The 22,806-nt window shown below is 34.5% G+C and overlaps 2 long non-coding RNA genes across 3 annotated transcripts; one reads left to right on the forward strand and one right to left on the reverse strand.

The window, feature by feature from the left end:
- Positions 1-614: 614 nt before the first annotated feature.
- LOC131646887 (uncharacterized) lies at positions 615-2,615 on the reverse strand. 2 transcript variants are annotated; one of them, XR_009297669.1, is made up of 3 exons: positions 2,167-2,615; positions 1,279-2,083; positions 615-968 (listed from the first exon to the last, which is right to left on the reverse strand). It is a non-coding gene; the product is annotated as an uncharacterized LOC131646887 (long non-coding RNA). The 2 variants fall into 2 exon arrangements; XR_009297668.1 differs by having other exon boundaries at positions 615-971.
- A 16,672-nt stretch (positions 2,616-19,287) lies between these two features.
- LOC131646888 (uncharacterized) lies at positions 19,288-19,864 on the forward strand. Its single transcript, XR_009297670.1, has 3 exons — positions 19,288-19,487; positions 19,570-19,626; positions 19,708-19,864. It is a non-coding gene; the product is annotated as an uncharacterized LOC131646888 (long non-coding RNA).
- The last annotated feature ends 2,942 nt before the right edge of the window (positions 19,865-22,806 follow it).

Below are 22,806 nucleotides of genomic sequence, written 5' to 3' on the forward strand. Positions count from 1 at the left end.
TGAAAGAGATAACTCAAATCCAAAGGAATTTAGAGCCAAGAGTATGGTAGAAAGAATTACAAAATTTTCTGATTGTTGTTATTAGTTTCTATATTGTCTTCAATGAATTAAGTGTAAACTAATTAACTATATTAGAATAGCTCTTGTACTCATTTAACTACAACATTTATATTCTTTTACAACAATTAATAATTGTTGCCAAAACTGCAAAAAAACGTTGCCTAAGAGAATAGGGGACGTTTTCCATGCGTCCTCTGTGCGAGCGTTGCCTATTGCTTAAGGCAACGTTTTCTGTTGTTCTTTGGCCACATTTCCCTAAAACATCCCCTAAACTATAAGAAAAGGAGACGTTTTCTTGTTGCACCTTAGGCGACGATTTTAAAGTGTTGCTAAACATTGCAACGAATACAAATTGTTCCCTAAAATGTGGCAACGTGAGAATAGTCTATGGCAACAATTTTCAAACGTTGTCATATCCGACAACAATTATAAATTGTTGCCTAAAAGTGAAATCGTGAATTCACTTTATAAATGTATCTATAAATTACTGGAAATATTTTTTTTCTATATTTTTCAGCAAAAATTGCAACAAGCATAAATTGCCACTACAAAAGTTGAGTTAATAAAATCTTCGTACGTTGTCTCAAATACATACAATAGATGCAAAATTTCTAACATTAGTTAATACTAAGAAGTATAAATCTAGCAAAACGATAAAATACATAATTTCTTAATTACAAGCCTAAAACAACATCATCCAACTCAATTAATTTTTTCGAACTCATCGTCATGTTCATCATCCTCTTCATCACCTATGTCTTCCTCTTGAAATTCATCACCTATGTCTTCCTCTTGAAATTCATCACCTATGTCACTCTCTTGAAATTCATCACTTATATCGTCCTCTTGAAATTCTTCACTTATGTCGTCCTCATTACTTACGTCATTCAGCTAAAGTACTATCTGTTCTGCTGAAGTAAAAAGGAGATTTTGGGAAGAAACAAAAATAAGAGATTAAATTCTACGAAGGTCATAGTTTTAACTTTTCACAACAAATAGTTCTGAAGTTTATTTTATAAGTTATTCTATTGAAATATAAGTTATATATATATATATATATATATATATATATATATATATATATATATATATATATATATATATATATATATATATATATATATATATATATATATATATATATATATATATATATATATATATATATATATATATATATATATATATATATATATATATATATATATATAAGAATACCTTTGGCATCCTGCAATTGCTAACACTCAAACAAGTCCATCCCAAATGCACATGTAAAAGCATTGACATCAAACCTCTTTGCAATGTATGGACTTGAGAAGTTCATGAACATATCCATCCTGCAATATGAAGTTTCACCTTCCTTGCAAAGTCCCAACTCATTCGATTACTTTTTCATTCATGATAATTTCCATACTATGTTGAGATCTTGTTGCACAACCACATCATGATTAAAGAGAAAAAACTTATTAAGAGTAGGGAAGATAACTTGCAAGTAGAAACAGAGGTAGTTCAATTCAAAAGTACATCTTGGATCACTTGAATTTTGTTTCTTGAATGTATTGTAGAAGGAAACCACTCAAAATTGTCTATGCCATGTATGTGGAAGATGGCTTTCCCGGAAAGGTTTAATTAGAACCACATTCAGGTTGAAGGAAAGTTGAGTGAATTGGTCACTATATGTAAAACATATTTATCTTGTTCTTGCAAATTAAAAGTCATTGTCAAATTTTATTGCCATTATACGTACAAACTTAATACTTCTAAGAATATATCAAATTAAACTAAATAGTATATAACACAAAAATTTAACATTTCTTATAAAAAAAGAACAAACTCACAGAACCTGAACAAATACCTCAACAAAGTAGCTATTATAAAGTAATAACTGTAAATTATATATACAGTAAATTAAAAAAATACCTGAACAAAGTTATTATATAGAATAAAGAACACAAAAAACCAAAATCGAAATCTCGCAAACAGTTCTTAAACTCCAACTTCAACTAAATCCCTCTTCCGCCATCTAAATCAAATAGAAAAACATTAATGATTAATAAAAATGATATAAATTCATATAAATAAAAAATAAAAAGATTTAGTTTTTACCAGTTTGGGATATCAGAAAAGAGAACCACATATCTCGAATATTTCGATGTAGAAATAAAAATTATTTCTGGAAGGGAAAAGCAAATTGAGGAATGGAAAATAGGAAATCGATATGGGCAGGAGAGCCACTACAAAACGAAAGAGCGGGGGAAATCACTATGAAAAAGAAACAATTGATTCGGTGAAGAAACAATAGATTCAGGGAAGGAAGAATCATTTCGAAGAAGGAAAATTGATTTGGGGGGAAATGATTCAGTGAAGCAACAATTGATTCGGCAAACGAACGAATCAATTCGGTGATGGAACAAATGATTGGACGTAGGAACAATTGATTCGGTGAATAGACAACCGATTCGGTGAAGGACCAATATATTAGAGAAGGAGCGGTCAATTGGGAGAAGGAAGATCAGTTTTGGAGGAGGGTTAGAACTTAAAACGAGAGTTAGAGAAAAAGCTGATGATATAGTCACAGTAAAATCATTTAAAAGCTTTTGGATTGAATTTTTTTTTTTTTATAATTTTTTTAAGTAATATTAATATATGATATGAAAAGAGAGACAGACTATTTCATTAATTTATTATTTGTTTTTTTAAATAATTATCAATATTAAATTTGTATAAAATATTTAACAAATATATGTTAAAAATCTTGTAACAACTAAAAAATGTCCCCCAAAGACGTTTAAGGGGACAATTATTAAATGTTGTTAAAAATAATATAAGAAAGTTTTAAAATCGTCCCCAAAAAGTGTTTCGGGAATATTTATAAGTTGTTGTAAAAACATTGTTGGCATCAATCATAAAATGTTGTCAAAAATACTTTTTTGGCAACAATTTTTGCATGTTGTATAAAAAAGTGTTGCTAGAGACAACAAATGTTGTAGTTGTAAAAATGTTGCTTATAAAAATGTGTTTTCAATATTACTTTTACTAACATTTTGTTTACCAACAAAAATGAAAGTAGTTCAAATTCAACAATTTAAAGTAAAAATTTATAGTAAATATTTTACAACATAAATGTCTAAGTGAATATCCATAACTCAAATCATACAAACTAATTCAAATTGAACGAGTAACCCACAAATCTAAAGCTATTTGCTTACAAATTGGACAAATGTTCTTTAACAACAACCATTGCTTGATGCATTCGAGGTGATATATGTGTCTGCAATCTAGTCTTCCAATGATCTCGCCTTCCATATAGTCCTCCTAATAAATATGAAAATGAATGGTTGTTTATGAGAAGTGAACACGCTCATGTATAAGAATTTTAAATTAATATTAAATTTAATTCATCTTTACAAAACCAATTTTTAAAATAAAATATGTTACTTATTTATAAAATTTTTAAAGCATCTTAAAAATTTGCAAAAAAATATATATATAACTTCAATTTTACAAAGTTAAGAATCATGCAGCTTGCCTCACCAGACAAATTGTGCAGGTTTTATTCTGTGTACTAGTTTCCTTTGGATTTGACACATATTATTTGTTTCAATATATGCATGGATCTCTTCTTCAGTAAGCCATGTCTCGACCCTCCTGATGGATTATTCGAGGGCTAAAAGGGTCTATACAATTGTTTAAATTATTATTTTAATTGAATATATTTCTAATAATTATAATTATGCTCGAGTCTAGCATTAGTTATTTATTCTAAATTAAATTTATAAATTTGAACATGTTGAATTATGACAAAAATATTAAATTGAGTAAGAAATATATAAAAATAAAAAATAGATTGTACATTAATAAATACATAATAATTTTAACCTCATACAGCCAATCAACTATATTGTGTAGCATTTCGAGACATTCATAAGAATCAAACACATTTAACACAATTAAATAATCAATTGTTAACATGTCATGTGTCACACATTTGCAAGATTTATGAAAATGAAAAGAAATATATGGTTAAAATGATTTTGTATAATAATATTTAAAAGATAATTTTTTTTTTGCTTTCGCACCGGTTCCAACCTACATAGTAGATCGATTAATCCGGCTCGTGCTACGGAGGCACGTGCACTGGCCAAGCATTGTTTCTGCCAGGAATCGAATTCGGTATTTCCCGAATATCGTCCTTTGCAGAGGCTCGTTTGTCACTCGAGCCAAAGCACTTAATTTAGTCATTAGAAAAAAACATGAAAATGTATGTTGTATCAAAATATATTTACCGGTCTTCGCATAAAGCCACCGGCGTAGATGTTGTAGAGAGCTAAAAACCAATAACATACATTACATTATCAAATCTTTGTTATATTTGACTAATTGAATGCTAAGTTAATAAATAAGTAATATTAATTAAAATAGATTTCTATGATAGATTCTATCAACTTAATCTTTTAAATACAATTATCAGATTTTTCATTAAATCCAATCCAATCCAAGATTAAACTTCATCATGCATGCATGTGTACATATATCGTTATCGAATTGACTAATTGAATGCTAAGTTAATAAATAAGTAATATTAATTAAAATAGATTTCTATGATAGATTCTATCAACTTAATCTTTTAAATACAATTATCAGATTTTTCATTAAATCCAATCCAATCCAAGATTAAACTTCATCATGCATGCATGTGTACATATATCGTTATCGAAAATAACTTATAAATATTTGAAAAATAAGTATATTACAACACTTAATTAATTGGTATTAATCATCAATAAAAATATTATTAACAAGTAATTAAACAAATAGTGTAAAAATACCTCATCCCTGAGCCTGTTCCTCCGAGTCCTAAGTTCAGGAGAAGTTGAGGTGAAAGTGCGGTTATTACCTCGACGACAATTCCCCTGTCTAGCTAGTATTGTACCGGGCTGCATGTATTGATTAGATTCATTAGCAATACTAAACCTTGGTCCAGGAAGGGGTGGGTGATTAGGCGTTAACTACTTGTTGAAGGATTAGAAGGTGATTGTGTTCCCCATGGTACAAAATTATTAGACTGCACATGAACAATAAATGGAGCCAAGAATCGATCAACATGACCTCCAAGTAAAATCCTTACATATTGTTAAACATTTATGGTGCTATGATTTGTATCATCAAATCTCTGTTCAATAGGATCAAATATATCCAAGTTGGTGTTGATGTTGCTGATGTTGTTATTGTTAAAACCATTCAGATCCCCTCTTGGGCTTTGAGAGGATAAAGATGAATCGGCTCCAGAATGGAAGAAATTATTATTTCTTTGAAATGGTGATGTAGTCACTGCAACCTGAGTTGTTCCTCCTGTCATTGCGGAAGGATATAGAGATGTTGTAGAGGTAGAAGTAGAAGTAGGGTCAGTTCTTCGGGTAATGGTGAAGCTTTCTCGAGAAATCTCTTGTTGAGGAGGAAATATTAAGCATGCAACATTGTCATCAATGATAGATTCAGATGGGCTATTATATGATGGTGTATCAACAAAAAAAATTTATTAGACTATCATGTGCATGACGTCGGTTAATTATGTGAGAATCATTTTTTTTTATTTTATTTTTTGTTAAGTTTATTTGTGATTATTAAAACTTACTGCTAGTTTTGTTTTTCTGGAACCGGAGACCATGGCGGCAATCGGAGACTACTTTCTCTCGGCGTTTTTCTCTTTCTCTCCGAAATCCTAATAGTTTCTAGAAAGGGATCTTCCATCTTTTTGTCTTCGGTTTAAATTCCTGGCTTTAGGGCTTAGGGACCTTGGCAAGAAGGTGTGGGTTGATTTCGTTTTAGGGCTTTTTGGGATTTCTTTCTTTTGTGCTTTGCGTCTTTGTTTCGGTTTCCAGAATCGCGGGTTTTTACGATAGCTATGGATTGGAAATATGTGAATAAGAGGGTGTTTCGCAACATTGGAGTTAGGTGGGATTTATTTCCGAATTTTCGTAGAGGGAAAGAGTATGTAGGAGGCATTCTTTCTTCGGTTTTCATCTCTGATTTCCCTGACAGGATCAAAGCTAAGGAGTTATTTGAACTATTCGGCTGTATTGACAAGATTGTTGAAGTTGTGATCTCTCCGAGAAGGAACAAGTTAGGAAGGAGATTTGGCTTTGCAAGATTCAAAGAGGTGGTAGATTTGAAGAGCTTGGCGGTTCGCTTAGACAACGTGATTATCGACAGGAAGAAAATTCACGCAAATCCTCCCAGATTTGCGAGGAACGGGGGCAAGGAAGTTCCTTCTGGCGTTAACGGGAGAGGCAATGGGTGTTTCTTTGATCGGAATTTTCCCAACAGAGCAGGATCACAGGGTTATAGGGGAGGTATTTCGTATGCTGATGTAGTTACAAACAGTACAGGGGGTACCGGGAAGACGGGAGTGTTAAAGAAAATTTCGTTTTGCTCTATGGAGAACAATCTGAAGCGATTGAAGAAAGCATTCGTAGGGGAAGTTCATACTCCCAGAACTACTTTCAATATGCAATCGAACTTTGAGATGGAGGACTATTTTCAGGTGAAGGTTTCTCCTTTGGGTCCTAATCTGTGTCTGCTTGAAGAAATGGAGGAAGGAGATATCCAAGCTTTGATTGAAGAAGGTGTGTCGTGGTGCAGTCAATGGTTCAAAAACATTAGCCCTTGGAAGGAAAATATTGCTGATAAGGAAAGAGTGGTGTGGATACGCATACAGGGTATCCCTTGCCAGGCCATGTGTGCAGATTTCTTTGAGCTGTTAGGTAATTCTTTTGGGGTATTCTTCTGTTCCGATTTACCCTCCGAGAACAGACTGGATTTCGTGAGGATTATGGTGAGAGTCCCGGTAGCTTTTTCCGTCGTTGAGAGTGTAGAAACGTTGATAGATGGTTTTCCTTTCTTGCTACATCTGAAGGAAGAAACTCATGGGTTCTTCAAATCGGGTCCTGTGCAGCCTAACCCGTTATCCCGCGGTTCTGATTCTCAATTCTCTGAAGTTGGATGGTTTAGTGGTAACTCAAGTGGTGGCTTTAGGGAATCATTGGCGGGAGGTAAAGAAGAGTTATCCGGTGGTGAGGCTTCCGACCACCAGTTTGACGATGGGGTCGAAGATACAGCTCAAAGTCCTGTGGTTAATAACCAGCAGTTGCTTGGGGAGACGGAGAGTTCTGTTCCGTTGGATAAGGAGAATACCAAAGGGTTATTTGACTGTGCCATTTTATCTTGCAAAGGGAAAGGGTCAGATGGCCTGTTGCGTCAGATAACGACAGATGTTGAAGTTTTTCCTCCTCCCTCTGCTGACTCTTTATCTACCGCTAGAGTGTGTGGCCCACTGATTGCTTTGCCTGCTCCCAAGAAAGTGATACGTAACACTTTTAAGAAACATTTGAGAATTAAAAATATGGTTGAACTTGTAGGACCCACCAAAGCTAATTGGTCAAAAGGGAAAAATGCCAAAAAGAAGAATTGTGTTGGTAAAAAAGCAGTAGGCTTGTGTACACGTCTGGGACATGTGGGAAGTTCTGCTTCGGATGGCATTAGTGATCACACCTTTTCGGCAGGATCTGGCCCTTTGAAAGAGATTAATTTTTATGGGAACCATTTTGAAGATTCAGATATTCTTAGGAGTAATTTTAGGATTATTAATAACATTGATTGCAATGTGGGGGATAAAATATGGAACTCTATTACTAATCTTGGAGTGGTTAATAAGGATATCAACAAAGACTACAATAATATCATTTTGGAGATGGATAAAAAAGATAGATTGAGAAAGGAAGGTGAGAAGGTGCAATCATACATTTGTCAATGATTGTAGGATCTTTGAATATCAGAGGGGGAGGTAGTAGAATTTAAAGAAGGAGGGTTAGTAATATTATCAAGAAAGGGATGGCAGACGTTTTTCTTATTCAAGAGACGAAATTACCGGTGGTGTCTCATTCCGTGGCTAAGAGTTTTTGGGGGTCGGAGGGATTTGATTTTTCTTTTTCTTGTTCCGAAGGCAGGTCGGGAGGATTGTTGATTATTTGGAAGTCTTTGGGAATGGAGGTGCTTTGTAGCTTTAAAGGTTTGGGTTATCTGGGGATAAAGGTTAGACGGCATAATTCCATTTTTTATATTGTTAACGTTTATTCTCCTTGTTCGTTGGTTCTCAAGAGAGAGTTGTGGCGGAACCTTTTGAGGTTAAAAGCTTCTCTTTCGGATGGAGAGTGGTTGATTGGTGGAGATTTTAATGCGGTGAAGGATAGAGAAGATAGAGTTGGGAGGATGGGTTATAGTAACAATCTAGAAAGTAGGGAATTCTCTAAGTTTATTGACGAGAGTATGCTTATTGATGTCCCGGTGAAAGGGAAGAAATTCTCTTGGTTTGGTGGATATGGGAAGGCTAAGAGTAGGATTGATAGATTTTTGGTGGCGGATAACATTATTCAAGAATGGGGAGTCGTGGGCCAATTCATTGGTAATAGAGATATTTCGGATCATAGTTCTATTTGGTTGGTGGTGGATCGGGAAGATTGGGGACCGAAACCTTTCAAATGCAACAACGAGTGGTTTTCTAACAAGGAGTTCATCCTTTTTGTTGAAAAGGAATGGAAAGCTATAGAAGTTCATGGTCGCGATGATTTTATCCTTAAAGAAAAACTTCGTATTATTAAAGATAGGGTTAGATGGTGGAATAGCTCGGTTTTTGGTAAACTTGATCTTGAGATTGAAGAAGATGTTAGAGTGATGAATATTGAGGTTGAGGATGATGTTGGAGGGGTGGAGGGCTTAGCTTCTTATGAGAAGGCTTGTGGTAATTTTTGGTTGAACCTCAATATTAAAGAGAACATGCTTATTCAAAAATCGAGAGTTAAATGGATTAATGATGGAGATTCCAATAGTAGATACTTCCATAGTATTATGAAGGAGAGGAGGAGGAGGAACCACATTGGTCTGTTTATTTCGGAAAGAGGTGTTTTGGTTTCGGTGGAGGATGTGAAAGAGGAGGTTAGGAATTTTTTTGGTTTGAAGTTTGTCGAACCGGAGATTAATATACCGGTGTTGGATGGTTTACATTTTGAGAAGTTGGGTTTGCTTAAGAGATCCTCTCTTGAGGTCCCCTTTACGGAGGAAGAGATAAAAGAGGCTGTTTGGAATTGTGATGGTTCGAAGAGCCCAGGGCCGGATGGGTTTTCTTTCTTCTTTATCAAGAAGTGTTGGAAGTTTATTAAAGATGATTTTTTAAAGTGCTTTAATGATTTTTACTCCGGGGCTTGCTTGTCTAAAGCTATTACTTCTTCTTTCTTGACTTTGATTCCTAAATCTAATAATCCTTTGGGATTGGAAGATTATAGGCCTATTTGTCTTGTAGGTGTGATTTATAAAACCTTTTCGAAGCTCTTGGCTAGTAGGTTGAAGAAGGTTCTAAGCACCATTATTTCTCCTTGTCAAAGCGCTTTCGTTCCGGGAAGACAAATGTTAGATGGTGTGTTGGTGGCTAATGAGGTGATAGATTTTGCTCAAAAAGAAGGTAAAGGTTGCCTTCTCTTTAAGGTAGACTTTGAAAAAGCTTATGATAAAGTGAATTGGGGGTTCCTTAGATACATGCTTAGAAGGTTGGGGTTTGGTGAAATTTGGATGAAATGGATGGAGGCTCTTATTTTTTCTAGTCATATGTCGGTTTTAGTGAATGGTAGTCCGACTAAAGAGTTTGTGGTTGAAAGGGGTTTAAGACAAGGAGACCCTCTCTCTCCTTTCCTTTATGTGATTGTTGCGGAAGGTCTTAAGGGGTTGGTGAACAAAGCGGTGGAGAATGGGGATTTTAGAAGTTTTGATATTAATAGATTATGTAGTATCGATATTCTTCAATTTGCGGACGACACTTTGTTGGTAGGAGATGGTACTTGGAATCACATTTGGGCGTTGAAATCGGTGTTGAGGGCGTTTGAGATTGTTTCGGGCCTCGGTATTAATTATCACAAAAGCAAGTTGATTGTAATTAATATTAATTCTAATTTTTTGGATCTAGCTTCTTTTTTTCTCTCTTGTAAGGTGGAGGGAAATATGTTCACATTCCTTGGAATCACCATTGGCGCCAACCCGAAGAGGATGGAATCATGGAGGCCTCTTGTTAACAAATTTAAAAAAAGACTTTCTTCTTGGAAGGTGCGCTTTCTTAGTTTTGGTGGTCGCTTAACCCTTCTCAAATCCGTCTTAAGTAGCCTCGCTATTTTTACTCTCTATTTTTATAAAGCTCCGGTAGGGATTATTAAAGAAATTACTAGGATCCAAAGTAACTTTCTTTGGGGAGGGACGGAGGGAAATAATAAGATCCATTGGGTGAGTTGGAAGACTTTATGCTTACCGCCTGAGAAAGGTGGGCTTGGTCTTAGAAGTATGGGTGTTTTTAATGAGGCCCTCCTTAATAAATGGAGATGGAGGATTCTTGAAGAGGATAAGGCTTTGTGGTACCAAGTTTTGAAGGCCCGTTATGGAGATATTAATTTGATTATTGCTAATGGGGAAAGAGTTGGAAGGAGTGGGGCTTCAAAATCAAAATCTAAGTCTTTGTGGTGGAGAGACATTACTTCTTTATTCAAAGGAAATTATGAGGATTTTCTTGGTAACAAGGTCTCTTTCTCTTTAGATAATGGATTTTCCACTTCTTTTTGGCATTCTCCTTGGTTGACTAATGTTTGTTTGCGGGACATATTTCCTTCTTTATATTCGGCGTCTCTTTTGAAAGATGTTTCGGTGGGGGGCATGGGTGGTTGGGTGGGAGAGGATTGGATTTGGGGAGATCTTGGTATTGCTTCCCCGAACAGCCCCGTTTTAATTGTGGATTGGGTCTTGATTCAAGGTTACTTGAATCTCATTTCTCCGAAGAAGGAAGGGAAAGACAAGGTGGTTTGGAATGATTTAGCGGTTAATTCCTTTTCGGTAAAGAGTTGTTATGATTTTATTATTTCTTCTTCTATTCTGTTTGGGCCGGATAATGTGAATGATAAGGCTTTTAGGCTTATTTGGAAGATGAAAGTACCTCTCAAAATAAAAGCTTTTGGTTGGAGATGTTTTATTGAGAAGATTCCTACAAAAGATTCGCTCTTCCGTAGAGGTATTCTTTCTAATCCTATTGATTCTACTTGTGCTTTTTGTGGAGTCAATCCTGAATCTTGCTATCATTTGTTTATTGGTTGTCATGTGGCCTCTCTTGTGTGGAAGGAGGTGGCCGGGTGGATTAATTTTATTGATACGGGAATGGTTGATCTCATGGATATTTTTATGAGATGGAGTAGGTTTTGTATCCAAAAGAGGGTTTAAAAAGGAAAAGAAGGATGTGTTTGGTTAGCTACGATTTGGTGCTTATGGAGCACAAGGAATGGTATCATTTTTAGAGAGGAAGATTGGAGTGTTTTGGATATCGTTTGGAACATTAAAACGTTGCTTTGGAGGTGGTCGTTCATTGGGAATATTACATATACCAATTGTAATTTTTACGAGTTTTGTAAAAACCCTTTGTTTTATATCTCTTAAATTTCATTTGGTGTGTAATTTTCCTTTCTCCGAGTGTTTTTAGCTCGGCCCTTTGTAATCGAGTTTGAGAATTTTTGTTCTCCTTTAATGAAACTTGCTTACAAAAAAAAATTATGTGAGAATCATTTGTCATAGAATTTTGTGTTACCCTTACACCATGAGGGTTCACTTGTTGTTGCAACATACTTGAAAAACCACTATTGTAGATGTTTTCATATTGGCTGCATTTTGTGGTAAAACATTCCTGTGTCTATTGTGTCTTGACTAAGGTCATGACATGCTGAGTGAAGTGTTATGCAGGTTTTGGTTGTTTGAGCTAATACAGGATTTAGTTGGATGTCATGCTCGATGTCATGACATCACTATTTGACAGCATAAGCTGTTATATTTAGCTGTTATGTTTCCTTATTTATCTCATGCTACATTTTAGGAAACATCATGTTCTGAAAGCTGTCATGCGCTGGCTGAGTTGGATTAGTTGGATTAGTTGAGATTGAGTTTAACAGATGCAGAATATTCAGGAGAATATTATGCAATCCTGTGTGGCGCATATTTTAAGGATTAAAAGTTTCAATCAGAAATCAAAGTGAATGAAGACTTCCTAAATAAGGAGATTATTTAGGAAACAAAAGATTGAAGACTTGTGTTGCAGATTTTTCTGCTGATTTGTAACAACAAATAAAGCTGTGATTGAAGGTCGAAGTCTGGTTGGGAATAGGTTATAAATAGAAGCTTTGTAACCTAAGTTTAGTACCAGCCGTAATTTTAATAATGTAGTTTTTAAGGGTTGAGTCTGTAGAGTGAACCTCCCGGATTGTAGGAAGGTCACCATGTTTTGTGAGGCAATCCGATATTAAGAAAGATGTAATCATTAGGGTTAGTCGTGTAAGTGAACCACCCGGATTGTTGGATGGTCACTGATCTGTGCCTCGAAGCTTGTAGGTAAGAGGTTTATTTTACTCACTCAGAAGCTGTGAAGCAATGAGTGTTGTATTGTTCTTGAAGGAAGCTTTGAAGTAACTCTAAGTTATGTTTGTTTGTGTGATTAGAATGTTGGCAAAGGGCTGTTGATGCACTGGCTGAGTTGTCAACTGCTAGACATCATTGCGATGATTGGGAGTGAGAGTGGTTTCTCATATCTAGGGAGAACCTAGGTAGAAGGGTCATTGGGTAGTGATTAAGTGAGAAGTTGTAAACGGGGGAGTTTAGCTTTAAATTGCTAATGGTAATAGTGGACTTCATCCCTGGCTTGGTAGCCCCCAGAGTAGGTTGGTTGAACCGAACTGCGTGAACAATTCTGTTGTGCTATTATTGCTTTTCTGCACTGTTATTTGTACTCCTACGTTGTTGTTGGAGCGGTAAAGCGGCAAGCAACAAAAGTTTTGGAAATATTTATCCGGGAATTTATCGTGTCCACAGAGATCGGTGCTACTGAACTGCCGTTCGACGGATTCTTAGTTCTTGAGTTTGGGTTAAAATGGGTTTTAAGCAAACAAGTAAAAATATAACATTTGAACATAAACTAAATTCATTCTTGATAGAGAATAGCTTATCTGGCTTGAATCTAAACTACTCCTCACAAACTTAGATTTATCACTCCGCCGTACTCAATCTACAATACTCATCAGAATCACCACATATCCCTCACATCAATGTCCATTTCTGCAACACCGACAGATTTCAACTATATTGCTCTTTCGACGATGTCTCCATCGATCGAACAACACAAAAGCATTAAACTCAAATATTATGTGGATGTTAACCCCAATCCTATGTCTAGAATCAAAAGCTAACAGGTTTTCCCCTAATCAAGATTTGTGATGTCTATTTCTACAACAACACAAATCCATAACATTCAAGCAAAAAGATCAAGAAAACACCCATTAAGATTTGTAAAGCAAATATATTATACAACTAGTACAAAGAGTAACAAACATCCATGGGTTTAGAGTATTTACATACAAACTCACCAAAAGAGAAATACAAAGAGAAGAGAAGAAGAGGAACCAAACATTTCTTGGTTTGTCAACTCCGATCTATGAGAAATTCGACCTCCGATCATCCGATTGCAAGCTCCAATGGTGTTTCCAAGCCAAATCTACCCAAAAATGACCTAGGATGAGTTGGGGTTCAAAAATACCCAAAACATAACCTAAAAAATCTGTTTTTCGCCTATTTATACAATTTTGGATCTGGTACAGCGCGCGTCGCGCGCAGGAGCGCGCATCGCGCCCAACTCGCTGAGTTGAAAAATCAGCTTTTAGTAAAAATGACGTAACTTGAGAACCGTAACTCCGATTTGCGCCCGGTTCGAAGCGTTGGAAAGCTTATTCAATTTCCTATCTAACAATGACAACATATCAACCAAATTGGTGATTTATTATTCTTTGATTTTGAGCTTTATTCGCCGAATGAATTGATTCCGCCGCTCAAAATCGCGCGTTTGAAGCCGTGTCTTCAACACGTTATTGCTCATGCTCCAAATACGCAAGAATACCTACAAAAAGAGTAGAAAACTATCAAAAAGTATAAAAGTGTATGAAAATATATCTATTCACAAAGTATACGTATTTATGCACAAAACGGGGTATTATTCAAACGTTATTAACAAAAAGTATCGATAAGTGCCACTATTTACAATCACAAAATAACTACATTTTGGCACTTAACAACTCTCCCCAACTTGAATTTGTTTGTCCTCAAACAAGGCCAAACACTCAAATCGCAAAAGTAAAAATCCAAAGAATCAAGAATCAACAAGATTTGGAAAAACGAAACAATTGTACGGTTCAAACAAAAACGCACAAACAAAGTAAACACTTACCACAATCCTACAACGAACATGAAAATGAAACGAATCCTAAGTACCAAAATCATACAAAACATTCTAAAACAAAACAAGCTCAATCACGAATCACGCCTAGCAAAAACTCATCGGTAGATGAAAAACACCGAAAGGTGAGGACTTTGAACACTCATCCAACAATCTTGCAAACAAAAGACAAAATTATGCGTTCATCTAAAAATAGTATTGAAAATGCAACGGCACGAATCACAAGGGCTTTCAAGGTTGTAATGTGGCTCGGTTAACAAACAAGTGATAAGTCCTAAAGCTAATCGAAACAAAAAATTTGCCTAAACCTAAGGGAGTGATCAATCCACAAGGTTCCAAACAATGAAATTTCAATCAAACTTCTTCTTCATCACATGTTTCACACCAAACACAATACTTATTAGCATATTCTTATTCATACTCTTTTTGTTATTTTCTTTTTCAAACTTTTTCTCTTTTTTCTTTCTTTTTCTTTTCTTTCTTTTTCACATTTTTTTCTTTATCTTTTCTATCCACAACCGCATAACAATCACAACATAAGTAGATAAACATCCTCTCCCCAACTTGAATTCAACCACAACATAAAGTGAATACTCCCTACTTTCTAAGGCAAGGTAAAAATACAACTAAACATCATAGTTAAGGGTTCAAGAAAAACGATAATCAAAATCCATCAAAAATGTGAACTATGTCTCAAGTTCAAAAACAAAATGGACAATGATAAAAAGGCTCAAAGGGGTTACGAATGGTCACACACTCACAAGGTAAATTGACCTTTGGCTATGGTAGTTGTGCTCAAAATCAAACAAGTGCCTTGATCACTTTCGTGCATTCACAAAATCAATACAAATGAAAGATTAAACATAATAATATCCAGTTAAAACAAGAAATGTCGGTCACTCACATATATACACAATGAAAAGCCACCTCACATTTATGGTAAAAAGGGGGAAACTAATTGTGATTCAAGTCATGAGCAAGTTATGCAAAAAGAATGAGTAATATGAAATTTGTACAAATGAAAAGTCTCAAAAACATGTTATGCTATAGAAAGCGATAAACGAGTACCTTGCGACGTACAAATTTGAACAATCATTACCGCACAACCGGCATGTTGAATCTATCACAATCGGAGAATTACCAAATGCGACTCCAAGTAATCGGCCCAAAATTTGAGTCTAAACAACAACAAAAGAATTAAAAAATAAAACTATAAAATACTATACCATAAAGCCTTGGTGTAAGTGGGAAAAAGACTAGCCAAGTGAACCATTAAAAAGAGTTCACTAGACAAAAGCAACACAGCGCGCGACGCGCCCTTAAGACCGCGCGACGCGCCCTATGTTCTGCCAAACCAAGCTCTTCAGCTCCCAGGCCGCGCGACGCGCCCTCTTTGCACGCGACGCGCTACACCAGAAAAGCAAAAACCAGTCCAAAAGACTGCAAAACTGGTGTAGCCTCCACTTAACACCTACACATCTCATTTTACACAACTAATAGAATTTACAAAAGTCAAAACCGTTGGGGTGTCTCCCAACAAGCGCTTGTTTTACGTCGTAAGCTCGACGCCTTTTATTGTTTCGCGAATGGTAAGTAACTTCCTCGCGGTAAGCCAATGCTTTCGCCTCAAACGCAACCTAAAGAAAGCAACTTGCCCAAACACTTAACAAACGAATCAAAAGCAAAAGTATACACAAGTATGTGTAAAAACACAAATATACATAAAACGCAATATTTACAAAATCCTTAACTGGCTAAACAAATTGAAAAGTGAAGATTTAGAATTTACGAACTATCCGAGTTCAATTTGTTTAGCCAACTTCACCTTGCTAAATAGCAAAAGTAAAGAGGAACAAAATCAAACACACAAACATGTATAAGTATGAAAATATAAACATGTATCAATAAACGAAAATATACAAGTATGAGAATATGCACAAAATATACGATATTCACAAAACTCAAAAACAAAGAAAATATCGCAATGCGAATTCAATACAAACACCAATCCCCGGCAACGGCGCCATTTTGTTAAAGCGGTAAAGCGGCAAGCAACAAAAGTTTTGGAAATATTTATCCGGGAATTTATCGTGTCCACAGAGATCGGTGCTACTGAACTGCCGTTCGACGGATTCTTAGTTCTTGAGTTTGGGTTAAAATGGGTTTTAAGCAAACAAGTAAAAATATAACATTTGAACATAAACTAAATTCATTCTTGATAGAGAATAGCTTATCTGGCTTGAATCTAAACTACTCCTCACAAACTTAGATTTATCACTCCGCCGTACTCAATCTACAATACTCATCAGAATCACCACATATCCCTCACATCAATGTCCATTTCTGCAACACCGACAGATTTCAACTATATTGCTCTTTCGACGATGTCTCCATCGATCGAACAACACAAAAGCATTAAACTCAAATATTATGTGGATGTTAACCCCAATCCTATGTCTAGAATCAAAAGCTAACAGGTTTTCCCCTAATCAAGATTTGTGATGTCTATTTCTACAACAACACAAATCCATAACATTCAAGCAAAAAGATCAAGAAAACACCCATTAAGATTTGTAAAGCAAATATATTATACAACTAGTACAAAGAGTAACAAACATCCATGGGTTTAGAGTATTTACATACAAACTCACCAAAAGAGAAATACAAAGAGAAGAGAAGAAGAGGAACCAAACATTTCTTGGTTTGTCAACTCCGATCTATGAGAAATTCGACCTCCGATCATCCGATTGCAAGCTCCAATGGTGTTTCCAAGCCAAATCTACCCAAAAATGACCTAGGATGAGTTGGGGTTCAAAAATACCCAAAACATAACCTAAAAAATCTGTTTTTCGCCTATTTATACAATTTTGGATCTGGTACAGCGCGCGTCGCGCGCAGGAGCGCGCATCGCGCCCAACTCGCTGAGTTGAAAAATCAGCTTTTAGTAAAAATGACGTAACTTGAGAACCGTAACTCCGATTTGCGCCCGGTTCGAAGCGTTGGAAAGCTTATTCAATTTCCTATCTAACAATGACAACATATCAACCAAATTGGTGATTTATTATTCTTTGATTTTGAGCTTTATTCGCCGAATGAATTGATTCCGCCGCTCAAAATCGCGCGTTTGAAGCCGTGTCTTCAACACGTTATTGCTCATGCTCCAAATACGCAAGAATACCTACAAAAAGAGTAGAAAACTATCAAAAAGTATAAAAGTGTATGAAAATATATCTATTCACAAAGTATACGTATTTATGCACAAAACGGGGTATTATTCAAACGTTATTAACAAAAAGTATCGATAAGTGCCACTATTTACAATCACAAAATAACTACATTTTGGCACTTAACAGTTGTTTGTTTCAGAATGTCAGATCAGATGTCAAGACATCATACATGACATCTGAGTCTGCTGTCACCATAATTTCAACTATTACCATTGTAGTTGTATTGCATTGATAAAGGAGTTGAAGACATATCATTATTGATCACATTTTCATGTTGGAAACTAGGAGGAGGAGGAAGATTAGTGCATTTTCTTAAGGTTACACCAACTTGTGAACCTTGATTCGAACTCTCTCCTCTCACAAACTCTGATGATCTACTTCTTTTGAGCAAAGCATTACCATTACCAGTAGAAGTAATAGTAGCAGAAGCAACAACATTTTTATATTTACCATTATCAAATGAACTAAAAATACATTTACTATTATTTGTTGTACTACTTTGAACTTGATGAAAATTTGATGCAGCTGCTCCAAGATGTTCCATACTTGAATTCATAGATGATGGTCGTGTTGTATTTATACACCGAGTAGTACTTCTTCTGGTAGTAGAAGCTAAAATGAGAGATGAACCAAAGAGTCTCGGTGGAGACGAGTCGGGAGAAGGAGAAGTTTGATTATCATTATAATTACTAGTATTAAAGATTGTTAGATGTACCATAGGAAAAGGATAATAATTCTCATTTGTAGTATGAGTAGTTGTATTGTTTGTTGTGTTTGTTTAAAGAGGGATATGAGTAGGTATAGTTTGATCAATTGTCCTAGTCAATCCTGTGCGATTGTTGAAAGCAACCGACGAAGGAGAATTAGAGGCCATTAAGTATCTTAGAGCTCTAACGTCACGAGTTGGGCTGATGTCTTCATTCCAGTTAGCTAAACGGAATTGATGAACCATTCTTGATAACTTCTTAACTGCAAGCATGTCATAAAAAAAATCAATCAATTACAATATATAACAATAATACGCTAGTTCATAGATAATGAAAATGTTTATCAAAACACACACACACACATATATATATATATATATATATATATATATATATATATATATATATATATATATATATATATATATATATATATATATATATATATATATATATATATATATATATATATATATATATATATATATATATATATATATATAATAAAAGGTTAAATAAAAATTTAAACTCTTTCATAACAAAAAGTTTATAATATTAAGTTCAAACGGCTAAAAGGGTTTTCACATACATAGTTTTTTCATATGGAAGTGTGTGAAATCTACTTTAATATATTAAAAGTAATTACCACCAAACTTCCTTAATTATCCTAATCAAAACCAGTTTGAGAGAGTTTTTCATACCCTTAAAAGTAATTAAACAACTAAACCTATTAAATTGCCTTTAGCCCTAATTAATTCAAATCATTTTATAGGAATATGAATTCCATCATAACACGCTTTAGTCTTTCCAAGTTTTGGAAAGTTCATTTCTTTTGAACCCTAGACCCTTCCAATTCCTTCCCTCCATCTATAAAGCTAGTCTCTTCAACAAACCAGCTATCATTTATTCATATTATTCTGTTCCTATCTAAGGTTTCTTTTCATCTTCCTTCCCATCATTTTTTCCATCTTCATTTGTTTCAATCGAAATTTTTTCTTCCTTCTAACGTTAGATTATTATATGTCATTATCATGATACTTTTGTTTATTCGTACTATGTTGTTCTCAACCAGATAATGAGCCGAAAATTTAGCTCCATTAAGGACATTAACGATACAAAGGAAACATGGAGATAGCTGATGAGGTTTGTCATTTTTCGTAACCATATACATACGACTTATAAGAATATTTATATCCTAATTCTAATCTCATTCTCTGATGTGCAGGGTCATAGTATACCTTTAACCAAAATCCTAGTCGTTGATCATGTCGATGATTCCATTGTATGTTAATTTCTATTGAAAAATTCAAACGAAATTACTTGATTTTATTAATACTTATTGTATTTTTTAATATTATACAAGGAGTCTTTGTCTGCATATGGAGAAAATGATCCTGAAAACTTTATGGAACGAAATTACTAATTACTCATGATGTTGAAGAATCTGACTGTCAACTTTATGGAACTACTCAACTTTCAGGAACGAAACCATCAAAAAAAGTGAAGATTGAATCAAACGCTTGAAGACTCAAATGAACCAGTTTTATCTAAACATTTGTATTAGTTTTATGCTATTTTATTAATATTGAACAAGAGACTCGAGTTGTTAACTTTCATTCATCACAGTTTAAAATTGTTTTAAGTATTTTTCAATGCATTTCTATCATATATGACTTGGTTTTTGTTATTAATAATGGTTACTGTTCTTATTTTTGTTTGTCTTCACTTTCTATTTACCAATGCTAATAACCTTAAATGTAATTGGTGTTTAATACTCCATTTATTATTGCATAAATAGAATTTCAACCATCAAGCATTATAAAAAGTAGTATACATTATTCTTCAGTATTTTTTATTTTTGCTTACTTACATATTCATTATTTTAATAAACCAGATTTTGCTTTATCATACTTATAGTGAGTTAAATGCAGTAAAACATTTTAACTATTTTATATCATGCATTTCTATCATATATTACTTGGTTTTTGCTATTAATAATGGTTACTATTCTTATTTTTTTGTCTACAGTTTTCATCTACTAACTAGTGTCTTACCCGTGCGTTCGCACGGGTACCCGTCTGTCTCGCGCATTGGGTTTTAGGGCACTTTAATAAAATAGGGAAAATGAAAATATATATATATATATATATATATATATATATATATATATATATATATATATATATATATATATATATATATATATATGTAAGTTCATATAATAAGGTAAAATATTTTAAATAGGTTAAAAATACCTGTTGGACCTTATAGTTGGTTAATATATCTAAGTTAATAGGACATTAAAGTTTATTGGGCCTTAGAATTCTAGCCTTGGTGCAGAAAACCTATTTTTATTGTTAGACCTAATTTGTTAATAGGCCCACAAAAGAATCCTATTATTGGTATTGTTACATAACGCTGGCATTTAAAATGAAAGTAACGTTGGATTCATAAGCAATCAAAGAGTCTGTCTTTGGCATTGTTGGTGTAAGAAACGCAGGGTTGGGTGATAAGTGTGAAGAACAAAATGTCGCAGCCAAGAAGGTATGTGCATGTGTTACTGTTTATGTTGTTTGCAGAGTTTATCATAAGATATTCATCCATTTAGAGGTCGCAATGTTGTTTTGATTCCAGTTCACCCGATAGGTTGGAGTTGCAAACTCCATGGAAGCGGCTCACAGTTGAGAGGATACTGAGTGGGTCACATGAGAATGATGATGTTATGAAGGAATGGAAGAAACAACATGAAAGATTGAATCATGTCGACGATGCCGGTAAAGTTTCTGTAGAGGCTGCCAGGATTGTTGAAAATAAAGGGTAATCTTATAGTTTAATTTTGCTTTTTTGTATTGAATTCCATTTAACCTCGACAAAATTGAATGTGTTTCAGGAATAATGAGTTACAACTTAGTTTAATAAATAGTTTGTATGTTATTGTGTTGAAGGGATGATGGAGATGGGATTGAATACATAATGATATCTTCTGATAGTGAGAGGTAAAGTTTATTTATAAGTGATAGGGAATATATTATCGTTATAGGTATATTGATGCTGTTGTGTTTGCATTGTGCTGTAAATGTGGTCTTAATTTCAGGGAAATGAGTCCTGTACAGGAAGAGTTCGAAGAAGCGTACTGGACTCGTGAAGTTCATGATGTAAAGAAGTTTTGCTCAAATGTTATGGTAAGCAGTGTTCAAAGTCTATAGTTGTTGGCACACTGGTGTTATACAGAGATGTAATGTAACTGATATTGTATGTCAATGAGTGCAGTATATTCCTGCAGAAATAGTAGAGAAATGTGGGCTTGCTGGAATGTCAGAGATTACCCTCAATGATGTGGACAACGGGTACCCATATGAGTGCAATGTGAAGAAGAGGCCAAAAAAAATGAAACATATTTGTATGGAGAATGGTTTGACTATGTAAGGGCAGCGGAACTGAAAGTAGGTGATAAAGTGCACTTTGTGATTTATTACCCGCCAGTGTTAGATATTATGGTAACAGTGGAGCGCAGTGGTGATCGTTGATAGAGCTGTTGGTTAGGCAATGTTTGTGGTGGATGTATAGGGCCGTTTTTTAGCAGTTTGGTTTGTATGAGATTTATGGTTTTGTTTTTTTTTGTAATGGTGGATGTGAACCAAGATTAACAATTATGGCACTATGTATGGTTTTAAATTAAATATTATCAATTTTGGTTGTAAATTTCATGGAATGAGCCAAATCTGCCATGGTTTTTATGCAAAATTGATTACCATTCTGTTTTAAAATTAAGTATTGTTTATTATAAGTATTGAACAGGATATCTATCAAACTTGATCAGAATAGGGTACCTACTTTCATTATTGTTGGTATAAGTTGGGGTATGGCTCCTGTAAATGGTAGGCTATTAAATCTAATAGGTAAACACACAACAATGGACATATGAATAGTTGAAAATTCAATTTAATAGTATATGTTAAAGAGTAGTACGATAATATTAAATGGTTATAAAATAGTTGTAATGTGTTATATTATATTGGGATGTGAAAGATCAATTGGGTTATGGGCAGTTATTGTTTTTCGTGAGGCATATAAATAAAACGAAAACTGTTTTGAAGTGATGTAAATGCAAAGAAGACTAATTGAACAATTGCATTGAATTCTATTGGACGGTGGAAAAGTTGCAGGTATGTGAAGAGTCCATTTAGAGTGTTATATAAGTAATGTGTAGGAAGTTTGAAAGCACTAAAAACTGAAGCATTCATCATTACTCTGGAACCAACAGTGTAAGCTGCGAATTTCTGAAAAGATGGAAGGAAGAGTTGATCAAGCAATGAGAGGTAAAGGTAAACATATCATTTCAAAGTTTGCTCTGTTACATTTTGAATTTAAAAGTTATATATGGTTGCATGCAGGCGAAGAAAACTCGGTGAACCAAATGGCTGTGGGGAAAGCTGTCATTTCTGATAACTCTGTGTATGTT

The sequence above is a fragment of the Vicia villosa genome, linkage group LG2 (genome assembly GCF_029867415.1).
Source record: "Vicia villosa cultivar HV-30 ecotype Madison, WI linkage group LG2, Vvil1.0, whole genome shotgun sequence".
Lineage (NCBI taxonomy): Eukaryota > Viridiplantae > Streptophyta > Magnoliopsida > Fabales > Fabaceae > Vicia > Vicia villosa.